Consider the following 16,695-nt stretch of genomic DNA (forward strand, 5'->3'; position numbering starts at 1 on the left):
GGGGGAGGGTTAAAGTCATGTTACGAAGGGTCTTTAGGAATATGAATTTCTTTAAGGAACATGACTTCGAGTCTAGCAGATTCCCAAGTTTACAAGCTATTAAAGTGCTTATCACACTGTACTAATTGGGGGCCATGGTGGTTATTTTGCCACCATCTACTGTAATCCCTGACACCAGGAGGCAGTCAGTAAGCATTGGCCAAATGGAACTGATTGCTAGTCAAAGGAGAACCAGCAACGCATGAGAATGTTATCACCAAACTTGCCTTTATAACGTAGAAACATCATCCTGTCATGAAGGTTGGCGTGGGGGATATGGGGTGGCCACTGAAGAATATAATCAGTAAAACCATAGAGGCCAGTGGAGTCATTTAAAAAAGGTAAGGTGGGATGGGTCTAAACTCAAGGGATTAAAAGGAGGAGCCTAGTGTAAATGATTTAGGAGACAGAATCAGGAAAATGTGTTGACTTCTCGAGTGCAGTAATAATGGAAGAGGGAGAGTACAGGATGATTCCCGGGATTTCTGCTTGAGCAACTGGGTGAATTGTGGTACCATCATAAGACTCCGGAATCAAGCAAAGGTGGGAAGGGATACGTAATATCCAAAAATAAACACTTAGTTGTTCGATTACTAGCAATGGCTAAACCTTAATCATAACTGTCATTATATAGAAACAGTCACTGCTAAGAAATGGAAAGCTCTGAAATTCACATACACTTTCTGAAGTTCAAACCTGTCTCTTAATGACAGGCTGTAATGGACGAGGGCCTTTAGTTCAGAATCAAATGGTTGAGCTTGACGAAAAGTTGAGCAGAGTTCCAATGCATGATTTTGCTAGTCATTCCCTAATTTACTTTTTTCTGCTAAATTTATTTGCATAGTTTCCCCTTTTATTTCATAATATTTTATGAATGAAATAGGCTCAGGGGGCGGGGAGGAGATGACTCCAATACGTCACCCCTCAACCCTCTCAGCAGCCTGACATAGAACAGGTCCATATTAATGTTTGTGCCTTCATGGAGCTTAAAGAGTCACACCTCTCATTAACTAAAGAAGAGGGATGAGGATGGGGCGTCTGGGTGGCACAGCGGTTAAGCGTCTGCCTTCGGCTCAGGGCGTGATCCCGGCGTTCTGGGATCGAGCCCCACATTAGGCTCCTCCACTATGAGCCTGCTTCTTCCTCTCCCACTCCCCCTGCTTGTGTTCCCTCTCTCGCTGGCTGTCTCTATCTCTGTCAAATAAATAAATAAAATCTTGGGGCGCCTGGGTGGCACAGCGGCTAAGCGTCTGCCTTCGGCTCAGGGCGTGATCCCGGCGTTATGGGATCAAGCCCCACATCAGGCTCCTCTGCTATGAGCCTGCTTCTTCCTCTACCGCTCCCCCTGCTTGTGTTCCCTCTCTCGCTGGCTGTCTCTATCTCTGTCGACTAAATAAACAAAATCTTAAAAATAAATAAATAAATAAATAAATAAATAAATAAATAAAATCTTAAAAAAAAAAAAAAAGAAGAGGGATGAGGCTGACGTGTTGAGGGTCTGGATTTAGATTTCCCTTCTAAGTTCTGGGATGGGGTTCAGGCCTCGGCTGAATGGAACACCTGCTTCATTCCTGAGCACCGATGGAGTGTGCAAGCCTCACTCCCACCCTCAGAAGGAAAGATAAAGCCAGACGTGAGTGAACGGCGTGGCTGGACTGAGAGGAGAAGCCTGGGGCCCTCTGCCCAGCTGCACTCACGCCTCACATTCTATTGACCACATACCACGGAAAATGTCTTCTGTGTTGATTGTCTTATTAAAATGTCAAATGAGCCAGAATAGGCGAAGAAAGGAAAATACAGTATAAATACAGCATGCACACCTCTCAGTGAGATTAAAAAATAACCAACCCACAGAAATGTTCCTTCACTTGCCCGTGTATTTACTTCCTGTGAAGCACTCAGCACACCGGGTTTGTAACCTAGCAAAACGCTTCTCGGGTGGGCTGGCAGCATTGTGATACTTTCTCAAAGTGTCTATTGCAGTTACAGTGTGTAACTTCAGGGCTTGGCAAACCGACTATGCGCGCCTTCAATTTTATAACATCATTACATTTCTGAAATGAGGATGGGTTTCACAAGCTGGGTTAAGTAATCCTAATAAAGCCCTGACCCAAACTCCGCATTCTTCGAAAAAGTCCCATCAGGAAACACTCCCCAGTACTGTCTGTGTGTAAGCATCGTATGAAGGTCAGCCGATTGGAATGGAATCGGAGTCGCTGATACTGTGACAGTTAAAGAGAAAGCCTCATGCCTGTGGGGAGGGGTCGCTGCCGAGTGTCCCCACAATGGGCCGGGTATTCTCAGGACCTCTGTCTGGAGAACAGGAAGAGCCTTAGAGAGGTATCTAAGAAAGGTGGGCTTTCAGCAGGTTTTCCTGAGTACCGATGGAGCATTTTATTTTTTATACCTAACTTCATCCTCAAAACAACCTCTTTAGGAAAGTACCTCTTCTAAATTAGAAAAACTAACCAGCCCCAAAATGAGGTTAACGAGCTTGCCATGGACTGCAGAAAGGCAAGAAAGAGGAAGGGCCAGGATTAAAAGTCAAGGTGTCTCACCCCAAAACCTGTTGCTTTTCTTATCTTACTACCCTGCCTCTTGTATACAATATTTGCCTTAAACTTCAGATGGTAAAAAGATACACAGTGTCTCTGTCTCACAACGTTTACTACAGAGTGGAAGGATAAAATAATACTTGGATATCTAATTCAATGCTGAATGTGTTCAATCTCATAGGAGAAATGCAGAGGATGTGTTAGAAAAGTTCAAAGGAATGAGAAATCATATTGGCTGGTGGGATCAGAAAAACATCTGATTCCAGGAGGAGTTGGGCACTAAAGCTAAAGCTTCAAGTTTGGGAGGATTTAAAGGGGCAGAGAAGAATAAGAGGGTTTCTAGGCAAATGACAGAGTATATGCATAAGTTTGGAGGCAGAAAGTAAAGTTAGTGATCTGTGGGATCCATGACAGTTTCTGAGTAGGGAAGTGATCACTGTTGAATCTGAGCAACATTAATATGACAACAGCCTACAGAATGTACCAAAAGGGACTAAGGTGGGGAAATCAGCTGGTAGGTTGATGCAGGAGTCCTCGCAAGACGGAAGGGACGCCTTAACCATGCTGTCAAGGAAGAAGACAGAATTTTTACAGTGGATATCTGTCACCTTGGTAAATGGGTACAAAAGATCTGTGTCCCGTTGTGCACTATGAAAGGGCATACACAAGGAAACAGGTCATACTATCCTAACAAATATAAAATATCGATAAGATGTATATAACCCTAGGTGCTTCTTAGCTAATAATGGTAGTAAGTCCTTTTTGCAAATGAGGAAACTAAACGTTGTCAAGGGTTAAATGACTTGAACAAAGTCTGCCCAGGATGTCATGCTGGGCTTCTGAAGCCAAAGACTAACAGCCTGCCGATGTGTTACAGAGATGATGTAGCCACTGCCAATCAAAGGTGGGGATGTTAAGGAAGGACTGGACCAACCACAACACTTCCTGTCTCTTCCATATATTGTGAAACCTGATTTTGTTCCACTTGTACTTGACCCTAGGCTCTATCGTTCTTAAATGATCTCACCCATGACATTTTCTCCCCCCACTAGATTGAAAACATTTTGAGGACTGTAAAGACAGACATCTCAGGGTATAGAAGAAATGCTGGTGTGGGCCTGGGTGTGACCATCTAGGGTTTCAGCCTTGCCAATAACTCCCTGTGTAGCTGACATCATTTAAACTCTTTGGACCTCAAAATTCCCTTAATAGTTGTGATAAAAACGCAAACTTACCACCACTGCCAGGACCATTACCACCACAATAACAAGGACTAATGTTTATTAATCATCATTTATGGGCCAGATGCTGGCCTGAGCCCTCTAAACACATCTTTTCATTTAATCCTCACCACACTACTAGGAAGGAATTGAGGCACCAAGAGGCAAAGTAACGGCCCTAGGCCACAAAGTCAGAGGATCATACCAGATGATCTTTAATCCTCCAGATCCGACAGCCTTTTGTGTGTTCCTAAACAGCTCTGCAGAGTTTTGTATGACGATCAATACAACACAATAGCTGATTGATCAATAAATATGCTCTGAATTAAGGAGAATCAGTAATCACCCTCTCTGTTTGCCCTCCGCCCCCTCCCAACTTTATGCAATGCCAAATGAAACCCAGAAATCTACAAACATACATGAGTACTGAGGACTGGTGCCTCACCTTTCTTAAGCAGTCCTGCAGTGAGTCACACCTGAAGTTCCTGTGGATTTTGTTCCACGGAGGAGTTTTTCTCAAAGGATGGGGCATTGTCTCATTGGACGTGATTTCTAAGCCATTTGTCCCCCCGCTCCCTTCTTTCCTGTCATGAGTAGAATGCAGTCTTTGTGTCATTTCTTAATAGATGGTTTGCTATTAAGGCATCATTATAGTAATGCAGGCTATTGGAAGAAAGGGGTTACTTTAGTAGCCAACCCTCTTAATGACCTGCTCTTCTGTACACATTAGTAGTTGGATAAGGTTGTGGTTATTGAACTTCTGCCATCCACCAGAGACAATCTGCTCGGGCTTGTGTGGTTGGAAAGAGAGGGTGATGGAAAAAAAAAAAAAACCTGTCCAAAATTTCAAGCTACTCAGCCTGGGAGATGACAGTGCACTGAGTTTACAACTTGTTCAACAGCAATCAGTGGGGAGCATTAACTGAATGACTAGTGTGGCCAGCCTACCAGTAACGGCACAGATTCTCTGAGATGCTACATCCGGTGGAATTCAACAAATATTCACGGAGCACTTTTCATGTGCCAGGTGCTGCTCCAGATGCTTGAGGTCCCACAGCGGACAAGATGTATAACGCCCCCTGCCCTCGAGGGTCTTCCGTTTTAGAGATTAACAATCATAGCTGTCCCTTCCTCAAATTTCCACGGCAACTAAGAAATATGGCTGCATGGCCAATAGGTAACCCTCAAAAAAGATGACTGGGATTTACTGCTTCATTTTCAATTTATAAAATAACTATGAAAAAATAAGAGAAGTATATTTCCCTCCAGATTATGTAATCTAATGCACTCACTGAGACTTTGGGAACTTGTACTTTCAGGCTTAGGGGAAAAAAAAATCCAACAACAAGCACACAGTTCTAGGGGCCCAGCACAATTTAGTGTTGTTTTGCATTCTGGTGGCAAAGATCTCATAAGAAAGTCCATGTCACTGGCACAAAAGGAGTGAACATGGGAAAATACTTGGTCTTCTTTCTATCAAAGGCACAGTTGTAAAACGCACGATGCTATGAAAACTCAAGCAAATCTGGAATCATCGTTAAAGGGAATTAACTTGGAAAGTAATTTATGGCAAGAAAATTCAACTCCTTTGTTATCTTCCTTTTACCGTAATATGCTTCCTGAACACTGCCTATGAGAGAGGGCTTTTAGGAAGAAAAAAAATAAGTATAGTAAAATTAACTCATTTTATCAATTTGTGCTGTTGGCCAGAGTTTCCTGACTGTGGCTATGAGGGGCTGTAAAACTGATGAATTTGCATGGAAAAAGAAACCAGTGTAAGTAATTTGTGTAAGAGGTAACACGGACATACACTGCTATAATTCAGACACCCTGCAGATAGCAGCCCTGCTGCAGTGTGAGCAGTTACGGGTTAGAAAAATGACCACACTGCAGTCAGTCTGACTTGAATGGAAATCAATCATAAAGGTACTTTCTCTGCAGCTTCTACGCCACAGTCTTCAGCAACTCCTTTGCCAAGCAGATTTCTGGTCTGTAAACCGCGTGCTGATCTCCTTTCTCTACCTTCCTTTCTGAAAAGTCTGACCCAGTGCAGGCTAGGAGTATGGTTTTCCAAAATGGAACATAAAAGAAAGGCGCTGGACCAAGACGAGGATTTCCCTCTATGTGGAAATGAACTTCCCTGCTATTATGAGATTTAAGCAATGCTTTTTATGAAATGTAGTATTAGGTGCCAAAACCCAGCACAATGTTTTAACCCCATCAACAGCAACTGCTAATGCAGACAGAGCACCATTTTCACACATTCACATTTGTGGACACGAGTTAAGAAATATGTGGGTTTGTGGTACCAGAAGGGGTAGGAGGAGGTGAATACAGAAATTGTTATTTCTGAAAAAATGTTTTCTTTTTATTAAAATAAGAACAGTCCACGGATACCCTCTTCCTCCCCACTCTGAATCTTGAAGATGGTTTACCTTTGATAATAACTGTGAATGCAATTTGTGAAGTAAGTGTATTTGGGCATTTCATTGCCACGAGGAGAGCTCAGTCTTGGATCTCAAGAAACTTAGATATCTACTCTATAAAGGAAGGAACCGTTTCTTCTTAGCTCTGTATTCTCAGCACACAGTGTGACATGCTTCGTATATTACACGTGTAACAAATGTTTACTGAACTGAACTAAAATTATATGAGCTTGTTAATGAAAAACAGCTAAGAACTAATATTTATTGATCATTTATTATGTGTCAGGCTGATGTGCTATTTGTTTTACCTGAATTATCTCAGTTCATCCTTGCAATACCCCCACAGAACTTGTATGTGTTTCTTCTCATTTACAGATGGGAAACTGAGCTGCAAGGTTAAGTAGCACGCTCAAGATCACACAGTTAGGTAAGTGACAGAGCAAGGATTTGAACCCGAGCATCTCCAGACACCAGCCCAAAGAAACAGAGGTGAAACTCACATTTCCAGTCTCCCTGTCTTTCCTTCATCATCAATTACTACAGGGACGGATTCAACAAGATTTATAGAGAAAAACAGCTGTCACCTATCCGTGACGTGGGAAAACTTCTATCTGTCGTCTTCCCTCTCCCTTCCTTGTACTTTCAGGTCTTTAGAGTTGGAATGCCAGCCAGCACTTCCCTGGGTGGAGGGCCTGACCCCCGGTGGAGCAGAGCCATCCGCGGGGGGGTCGGCAATGCTGCCCGATCTCCTGCATTGGTGGCTTCTGCCTTGGGGACTGAAATGGATTTTCTGCATTTTAGAGTGTATCATCTCATCTTAGCTTTTGGTTGAGGTCAAATATGGTACCCGTTTAGTACCTGACACAGCCTCGGCCATGGGGTTAAGTCTTCCCTGACGGGATGGATCTGACGGCCTGAGACATCTTTTTACCACAGTGATCTATAAACCAGCGGAGGGCTTCTCAACATAAACCCCTTCACCAAGAGTGTGCTGGGACTATCTGACCATCAGCTGTTAGGAGACCAAATTGTATCAGCAGAGTCTCATCCCAACAACCTACAAGTCCAGCTGTCTGGATTTGTCCTAATAAGTCTCAGTATTTTCACTAAGAACTGTTTTGTTTTTCCCCTCTCCATTCACTGAAAGATCCTGGGTGTTAATATGTACTCCTATCATCACATGCTCATTAACTCCGTTCTCTTATGGGGCCTAACATGTGGCTTGGCTGAGTGTCGACTCTACTGATCTCATCCTGGACATGGCTACCGTGTCACCAACAGCAGTCCTTCTAATCAGCAAGAGTTAGCTAGGATGATGACCAGCCCAAATCTCAATAATATTTGTGGTCTTATTGTGGGAGTAATATTGAATTTCTGTCAGGCTTCTGGAAATCCCAAAAATACCTTTTAGTTTTCTAACGTTACCCATTGGATAGGAATATCTGCCCTTAAAAAAAATGAGGCTTATGAGTGCATAAATAAAAGTTTCCTAAAAACCACATTGCTGGTAATGACCTCTAGCATGCCCCTGCTACTCACAGGGAATTTTTATGTCCATAATATAAAAGAAAGCAAAATTCAAATAGTATAGAACTAAGTACTACTTTAAAGAACTCTGATAAAAATAATCGAAGTGTGGCTATCCACTTAAAAAGCTGTTAATGTGTCAGTGTTTGATTGCAAAATTTTAAAACACCTTGCTATCCATTAGACGCTCTGGAAGAGAAGTTTCCAGAATCATGCAGACGTATAGGCTTTGGCTGAAAAGTTGAGGAGTAAGAATTTTCTGGTTTCTTAAAGTAGATGAATTAGGTCTAGTATTGGCATGCTCTAATTCCATCAGAATTATTAACTTTGAAGGGGCCACGAGAATGGTCCTTCTAACAAATTGACTTTTAGAACTCGAATCTCAAATTAGTCCTTAATTTATACATGCACACAGAGTACGTACAGACACATACACACACGTTCTTAATAAATTTGCCGATAGTGTGGCCACCTCAAGGATCAGCTCTGAACACACAATGAAACACAAGGGACAGAGGCTTGGTTCGATAATGAGCATGGTGGTGACCATTGCTGAGCATCAACTATATGCTAGACACTTGCCATTCTCTCACTTAATCCTCAAAACACTCCGGAAAGCTATTACTATTTCCAGCATTCTGATGCAGGCCCAGCACATAGTTGGTATTTAATAAATATCTGTTGACTGAACAAATGATTGCTATCTATGAGAAGAACATAGCTGGGAGGGGTTCAGGATTACCTAAAGTCAAACAGTTGGTGAGTGGCAGAGCCAGATCCCCAATTCTATATCCTGGACTATGATACCATGCCACCATGGTATGATATGAATTTTATAGAATGTATTACTCTTAGGACACATAACCCATGAATTAGCTAGAAAAGATTAGAAATAGATGAATATATGAATAGAGATCATGATAACAAATTAGTATGGACATCAAGGTGCTACGGGCTTTGTTTCTCTCTGAGTCAAATCTTTAAAATAAGAATGCTCATGGTCTGCTCAATTTAGCAAGAGCTTCAGCTAAGAAGAGAAAACAAAAGCCTGCCGGACCCCCCACCCCCCGCCCCAGAAGCTGCCATGAGAACTCTCTCTACCGACTCTAACCAGGAAGGTTGTAGGAAGAAGAGTGTAACAGGAAAAACGGGACTTTCAAGCATCGAGTTGGCTAGTGGATCTGCTGATGTCATACGCCTCTTGTCACCAGAGTTTTAATTTCTGGGATTCAGAAGAAAGAGCAGTTCGGTGAAAATTTCTATTACTGCCAGTCCATTCCGTTAGCCGCCGGCTTTACTGTCCAAATCGTCACCCCAAATATGTCAGGAAAATTAAAAGAAAAGAAAACTGCACAACAAAACATCTTTCTAATCTAATTCAATTTCAGTATTTATTTTGAAAATTTATTGAATTATAGTAGAGGAAACCCACTCAATTAAGCCAGCCAGACTGACATTTTTCTTCCTAAGAGTATGGCAGTATTTCTTATTTTATCTACGAGGGGCTGATTAAAACTAGGAAACATTTGCGATGTCATAATGTATTCAGAATAAGGTGGCTTAGGCAGGCAAAATGGGAAAAAAATGATAGGGCCAATCAGTATTTTTCTAGTCCATAACTCAACAGATTTTCTTTAAAAACTGCATTTTAGAGACAGGCATTATGATTTTTTTAGAGGGTCTCCCGCTCTTTTGTCTGCAGCACACCATACCCTCAATCTGGAAGAGGTGCCATTGACTTCTACAGACAGAAAATGTGTGATGTTCATTTTAAAATTACTAGTAGAGCCTGCTATTGACCATCTAATTATGCCGAGTTCCATTTATAAACATAGCTAACCACTAAGTTTATGGAGACTTTTTGTGCTGCTTTAATAGGATATTGATCGAGAGCATAGTTTGAGTGGACTGCCATTGAATTGTGTAACAGCAAACAAAAGGCAAGGTCACAGCCACTGTTCATGTGAGGGCTGCAGTCTATTTTTTATTATAATCTTTTTGTTTCTTCCTTTAATGCTCGAGCCCAAATGGTTTCTTTCGAAAGAAGAGCTTGCTTAAGAATATTAATTTTACAATTAATTTCCACGCAACGATCACAGCTCTCGTGTTACTTCACAGAGGAGCCGGAACAGGCCGCTTGTTTAGAAAAGAAAGTTTCAGATCTTCTCTCTTTTAACCAAGATCTAAAAATCCTGCGACTCCTTTCAATCGCGCCCCAAAGGACTGGACGTCTGGCATCCCTCACCCTCTACCAATTTCCTCATGAGTCCGTCTTTGCAAGAACGTTTTGCAATTTCCAAGTTTGGGCTTGTTCCTATCAAAGAGCTTCATTTTCCTATTGTACCTTGGAGCCGAGTTAATTCTGCTGTCCTCGCTCCAACACGTCAGGGTAGACTGTCGCCAGCGGTTCTTACTGTATCACTGGCCAGAGAACCCAAGTGCATGGAGATGGGCACTCAAAGTCCCACAAAGGGCCTAGAGACTTCAAAAAGAAGTTGAAAAATGAACTGCAGTTTGGATCCTAACGATGATTCCTGTGTGAAAATACAGGAAGAGAGCACATGTGGAAGGCAGAAAACAGCCACTAGGGTGCCACCGCATGCCAGGCTGAGGCGGCCGCCCGGCTCCCTTCATTCCCCCCTCCATTGACAAACAGCTCGGGAATCCTGTAGCCACCCAGCAGCCCAGCTCTGTGGCCGAGCCAGGACCGTTCAGCTGCTGGATTTAATAGATTCTGCAGCAGGGCAACAGGAACCAAAAATTCCGTCTGGGTAACTGAGAGTGGTTTTTACACCCAAAGACGCAGAGGCTGGCCACAGAGCGCTGGGAACCCTGGCTTTTCCAAATTCCAGGGCCATGAAGTCATCCCTAGCCACGAAGTTTACTTAACCCTTGCAGCCCGCTCGGGTGTACAAACCACTGCTAGAAAATTAGAACCCGCCAGGCCAGAGTCACAATGGCCTCAATGGCCTGTGTGTATTTGCGGTTTTCCTCTTTCCCAGTGAAGTATTTAAAGTTTCAGAGTCACCCCACCAACTTCAAGTAAAACAGTCAGCACTTTAGAAGGAAATGGGCAGAAGCAGTGGATTTTTCGGGAGGATTTTCTGGGTTCATCCCAGGAAGGCTATTTGACAGCCTCAAAGCACACACTTTGAGGAAAACACCCACCGGTGCAAAATAAACAGGCGTGGGTGAGGACGGAGACGACCGTCCAAGTGGGGTCATTCAGCAGCTAGTCGAGTGGGCTCTCTTTGTGGCGGCTTCATGGGAAAGAGACCCATCTGAAAATGCTTCTGAAGGCTTTGTTTGAAAATGCAGCATCACGTAAGAACCATTTCAACAGATGGTTCCTGTCTTTTTCCTCACAGTATTATGCGAACACAGCGTCAGTGATTCCCAGCCGCACTGTTAGCACTTGGGAACCCCCTCCCCCAGAGCAGAGAGGACCTCTCTTTCCCTCTGGCGCAGTGTCTAGTGGTCTGTATTCCCCCTTCCCGACCCTCTCCTGGAACAAAGTAATAAATAACTAGAACGACTTTCAGATGGCCCTGTCACAGGGGGAGGGAAGGTAGGAGAACCGCGAACAGACATCTGCTCTCAGGCTACGGGACTTTCTTTGCGGGGAAGAGAACCAGACCTCGCTTTCCTGCCTTTTGCGGACTCTAGATAATGCAAAAAAAAAAAAAAAAAAAAAAAAGAAAGAAAGAAAAGGTAGGTAGGCAAGAGGCAAGGGTGAGAGGGGAATTAGTGAGAGACGGCCGCGGGAGCCCCTGATTCTACTGCTCCATGCATCTGATCAGTATAATTTAATGTCAAGCAACCTCGCCGTCTGACCCTCACCTCTGAACGTGTGAAGCTAAGCCAGCAGCTTTCTCTTGAGCTTCTCTGCCATTGCCACCCTGTAGCAACACGATTATAAACAACAAACTTAGCACATAGTTATTTCGGTGAATCCTCAGGAGGAAATGCTGAAATCGCACCTCCCTCCTCTATTAAATTTAAAAGGAGGAAAACGAAAAACAGAAACTAACTGGAAACCCGAGGAAAGTAAATATTTACATTAGCAAATTTTCAAATTGCATATAAAGATTCAGGAAGAGGGAAAATGCTCAAACTACGGCCACCGTTAGTTTGACATTTCCAGGCCATATATGTGGTCATAAGTGTGACTGGGGGAACTGGGTGGGGCTGAGAGAAATAAGAGGGGGTTAAGAAGAAATGTGCAGCAGAGTGGAAGAAATTCAAAGACACTGAGGCCATTAAAAACATCCAGATAAAGGCTGACCTCTTCATTGAAAGAGTGATAATTTGGGGGAGTGGGCAGATGACGGGCTGCTGTGAAGGTGATTTTTCAGGAAGTGAGCCTGTCCTGTAGGCACTGCAATAATGGATACATTTGTCAACGCACAGAATCTACAACACAAAGGATGAACCCTAATGTAAACTGTGGACCGGTTAACAATCATGTGTCAATATCGGTTCCTTCCTTGTAACAAATATACCACATTAACAAAAGATGTTAATAAGTAGAGGAAACTGTATTGGGGGGGAGGGGTACTATTACAATTCTGCACTTTCTGTTAACCTACCACTGAGAACCTAAAATTGCTCTAAAACATAAAGCCGATGCATTTAAAAAAAAATCATAACTGAAGACAAATCCAGGGGGAAAACATTTAATTAAGTATTTTAGTTGCTTTGATTTATATGAAAATAGCTTTAACCTTTTTTTAATGCAAAAGATTAATAATCTAAAAGTTTATCAACTCTAACAAGAAATGATTTTTAATTAAAGCACAGAAACTCTGGATTCTGTTTAGCTCTGTAATGCAGTTATAGGAGAGGTCATGACAAAAATGCCTGCAGTCAGCTAGCTGAGCACAGCAAAGTAAAAAGAGCAAGTTTCTTAACCTCTTTGAGCATCACAGTCTCCTTCATCTGCAAAAAGGACAATAACAGCAACTGTGGGAGGACTGAAAGAGATTATGTTTAGAAAGTGCCTAGCACAGTGCCTGATACATACTGTATGCTTGATAAATGCTAGCTACTGTAATTTTTCATATTAGTATTGTGCTTCTAACAGGGCTAACATTATACATTTAATCAATTTATGTGCCAGTGAGCTTATTTCTACTTCCAGGTTGCACAATGCACCCTCCAACCCCACTCATTTGTAAAAAGTGTCTACTGCGCCTCTAACATGGACACTTAGCTCTTCCAACTTGGGGAAGGGGGCAGGGCTGTAAGAAATGGTTAAGGATTTTGACTCCTCCTGTGGCTTGAGTGTTCAGTCTTTCGGAAAGGTGTGTGAGTGCGGAGAACTGAGCTGGGGGATGGATCCTTACCCTGGCAGCCGAGGTGGTCTTGTGACACGTACCCTGACAAACCTGGATTAAAGATCTGCAAGAGGGAGAGGGGCTCTGGACAGCAGTTTGGCTTGAAGCCATGATTTAGCTGACACAACCCAGTCCCACTCTTGCCAAACAGTTTTAGTCAGCACGAGGCCATGTGTGAGTGAGTCCTACAGCGATTACACAGCAGTGTGCAGAATCGAAAAGCATTCAAGAGCCGAAGGACACTCACGATGCCAGGCATCAGCAACAGAACCCCTAAATGGGGACAGGAAACAAAACCAGGTCCCTCTGCAAATTCAATCTGTGGTCTGTCCATACCCTCTGGCAGTCTTGAAGGCAGGTTTAGAATTCGCTTGGCAACCATGCTATGTAGACTGAATGGAGGTCTAATCTAGCTTGGAACTGATAGGCCTTGGGATACAAGATCTTAAAGGGACATAGGGAAAGTGGAAGAGGGACATGATTCTGGGGATGGTCCTGTACAGCGTGGGCCTTCTCTCTAAAACACCCAGGCCTTGGAGCACCGACGGTCGTGAGGACAAAATAAAAGCAGTACAGCAGCCAGGGGAGAATAAAAAGGTCTGGTGCTCCAATCTTAGAGCTAAAAGGATCTTCCCTTCACTCTTTAAGGCTATGTTTAGTAAGGGCTCAATGAATGTATTTCCTTGTAATGCCATTATGACACATATATATATATATATATATATATATAGATAGATAGATAGATATCTATCTATGTATCATCTACATCATATTACTATTATTAAAACGACAAGAAAGATGTGGGATAGCGATCCTTTTTAAAAGTCTTACAAAGTGAAAAAAAATTTTTTAATCGATGAATGCATTATTTGTCCATAGCAAATGCCTGGCTAGCTAGCTGTGCGAGGGCAGGCAACATATATCCTGGGGCTGGGACAAGGCCATCTCGTCTCTTCTTCACTGGTTGGTACTCTAAGCACACTTAATAACATGGCAGCCACTTCTCCATTCCAACTCACACCATCCTGCTCCTAATGCCTCAACCCTTAGGGTTCCACCTCCCTACACTAGAACACCCCAGCATCAACCAAGGGTCCCACCTCCCAGAATGCCCATTCTCATAGCTACTTCCCCCTAGTTTCCCTGTCTCGTGCCACCTTGTCCATTTCTTCGAGTCCCCTTGTGCCCGTGTAAGAGTACACATTCTAGCATTCACAGACTTAGCTTTAACTATTTACGCACTGTTTGACTTTGGGTAAATGACTTAAATAGACCCACAATTTAACTCATTTGTAAAAATGAGAGTAATTATTTATCTGACAAGTTTATTGCAAAAATTAATTTATGCGACATACATGAAAACACAGCATAGCATCTGGCAGACAGTGAATGCTCAACAGTCGCTGGATTTTTTTTGTCTATCCCTCAGATTCCAGATCCTCTGCTCCCATCTTATATCCCACTTTCTGGATACTTAATAGTCTTCCAGCTTTAAGAAATAAGAACAGACAGACTCTGAGCCTGTGAGATTGGGATGGCTTGGCTTGCTTGACCCAACTTCGTGTCAGAGATGGACTGGTGGTACTCAGTCAATCCTGCGAGACTGTAATGCAGTGAATGGGGGGTATGAACTTGAAATGAAAATATTTATTTTTACTCCACCTCATTTCACAAAGGATTTGATGCAGCTTGAAACCAATGTTAACAATGTAAAGTTTATCTACAAGTAGTCTTTTGAAGTAGGAGGAGAATAAAGAGTAAAATTTTAATATTTGCTATTTATATTTTCCTCTTGTTGGCACCCACAACACTATCGTCATTGTAGGTATGCATTTAAATTTTTTAAAAAAGAGATGTTTTTGAGGGAAGGCAAGACTGTGTGTGTGTGAGAGAGAGAGAGAGAGGCAAAGAGAAAGAGAGAGACAGACTGAGGGAGAGAGGAGGGGAGAAACCTATATGTTCTCCTTGGACTGTCTGGATTATGTCATCGCAAAAATACAATCAATGACCCCTTTGATCAATGCAACAGGGTGGTGACAGGTACTCTTAATTCACTGTTGTTGGTGATTATTGACAAGCTGGTAATGATCATGCTATGCCATGTCACTCAGGCGGAGGGCATTAGCATTCTTTAAAGGTCAAAAACAAATTTTTTTAAAATGCAGAATTTCTTAGAAACCAGGGAAGCCTCAGAAATTTTTTCAACCAGGTTCACACTAGAAAGTAGGGAATATGTGAGACAGTCAGGATTTCAGTTCTTTCCCTGTGTCTCACATTAAAATGATATTTAATTTTTCCTGATTTAAATTCTTGGCTGTCAAATAAACTGCGTGGCGAAATTCTTCCAATGGGTGAATGGAGAAGGGATTCTGAAAGCTATTTATGTCTCTCGGAGGCCTAGGCAGACAGCACAAACCCAAGGCAAATCTGTACCAAATCAAAGCAAAATTATACTTACTCTGTGACACTCTTACGAGCTCAGTCACACTAAAAACACCTGATGTGACAAAACTGTCCTGGAAGCCCAAATGTCCTGGGGAAACAAAAACAAAAGAAACAGCGTCATAACTAGAGGACATCGGACAACAGAATTCTAAATATTAGTTTCATTGTGATTAAAAAGGGCAATGTCTAATTTCAAACTCTGCTCCATTAGAGTTGACGTGGGAGGGGACAGTCATTTCGTTACATAGCTGGTTTTCTGGTTTGAATCTGGGGGCTATGGAAAGCTATGACACAACTGGGTGATTTCTGAAATGGTTTTAAAAAAAAAAAAAAACACAACTCAACAGGAAATCTGAAACAAAAGAAGATTTAAAATAAATGGTTACCTTGGCTGACCTCCGAGACCTTAACAGCTGGGCTGAAAACAGCCTGCCTACCTAGGAATCAGCCGGGTACCTAAATTCCGTAACAGGTTTTCAACAGTATTCTCTAAAGAAACATCTGATCAGCATTAGCTAATCCATCCATTCAAATCAAACAAGGTTTAAAGATGTTCTCTTCATTTTCAGAGGCACCACAGGGTGAATCTTGAAAAAGCCAAACCAGAAAAAGCAAGCCCCAACCCTCGAAACATGAAAACAAATTCTTCTGAGCACAGATAAAAATTTAGATTTGTTTTGAGAACAAGAGGGTTTTTTTGTGAGTGGGTGGGTTGAGTCTTTTCTTTCTTTCTCTTTTTTTTCTGAGAAAAAATAAACCAATGATTCGACATGGCAATCTTTGAATGTTGCATGTGCTTTATTTTTGCTGGATATACTTAATTCCTTTAAGATATCTGATATTACATCTCTTATCAATTGCTTATTTATTTTTATGGTACATTAAGCAACATAAAACTTATAAATAGCAAGGAATACGTAATTTAGGATATGTCGTTTCCTTCTCTGCTTCTCAAGTTTTCTGATTCTGAGTCGCAGATAGATCAAATCTAGTTGAGACGTGTCTATAGCATAATCACCTCCTTTAAAAGTAGGGCCAAAGGAGAAGCTGGCCGAAGGGATTTTTAAAATAACTCTTCTTTGAAAAAAGAAACATACTTTTAAGAAATGCAACAAAAGAAAACAGGTCAATCTGAATATATAACAAA

At 42.2% G+C, this 16,695-nt stretch overlaps 1 protein-coding gene across 1 annotated transcript in view; it reads right to left on the bottom strand.

Annotated features, from left to right (window-relative positions):
- NFIA (nuclear factor I A) overlaps nucleotides 1-16,695 on the bottom strand; it is a 178,206-nt gene that overhangs the window by 109,733 nt on the left and 51,778 nt on the right. Inside the window, exon 2 of the mRNA XM_040627223.1 lies at nucleotides 15,562-15,636. The gene's annotated coding sequence lies outside the window, so the exon portion shown is untranslated. The remainder of the gene's footprint in view (nucleotides 1-15,561; nucleotides 15,637-16,695) is intronic.

The sequence above is a fragment of the Ursus maritimus genome, unplaced genomic scaffold (assembly GCF_017311325.1).
Source record: "Ursus maritimus isolate PB19 unplaced genomic scaffold, ASM1731132v1 scaffold_12, whole genome shotgun sequence".
Lineage (NCBI taxonomy): Eukaryota > Metazoa > Chordata > Mammalia > Carnivora > Ursidae > Ursus > Ursus maritimus.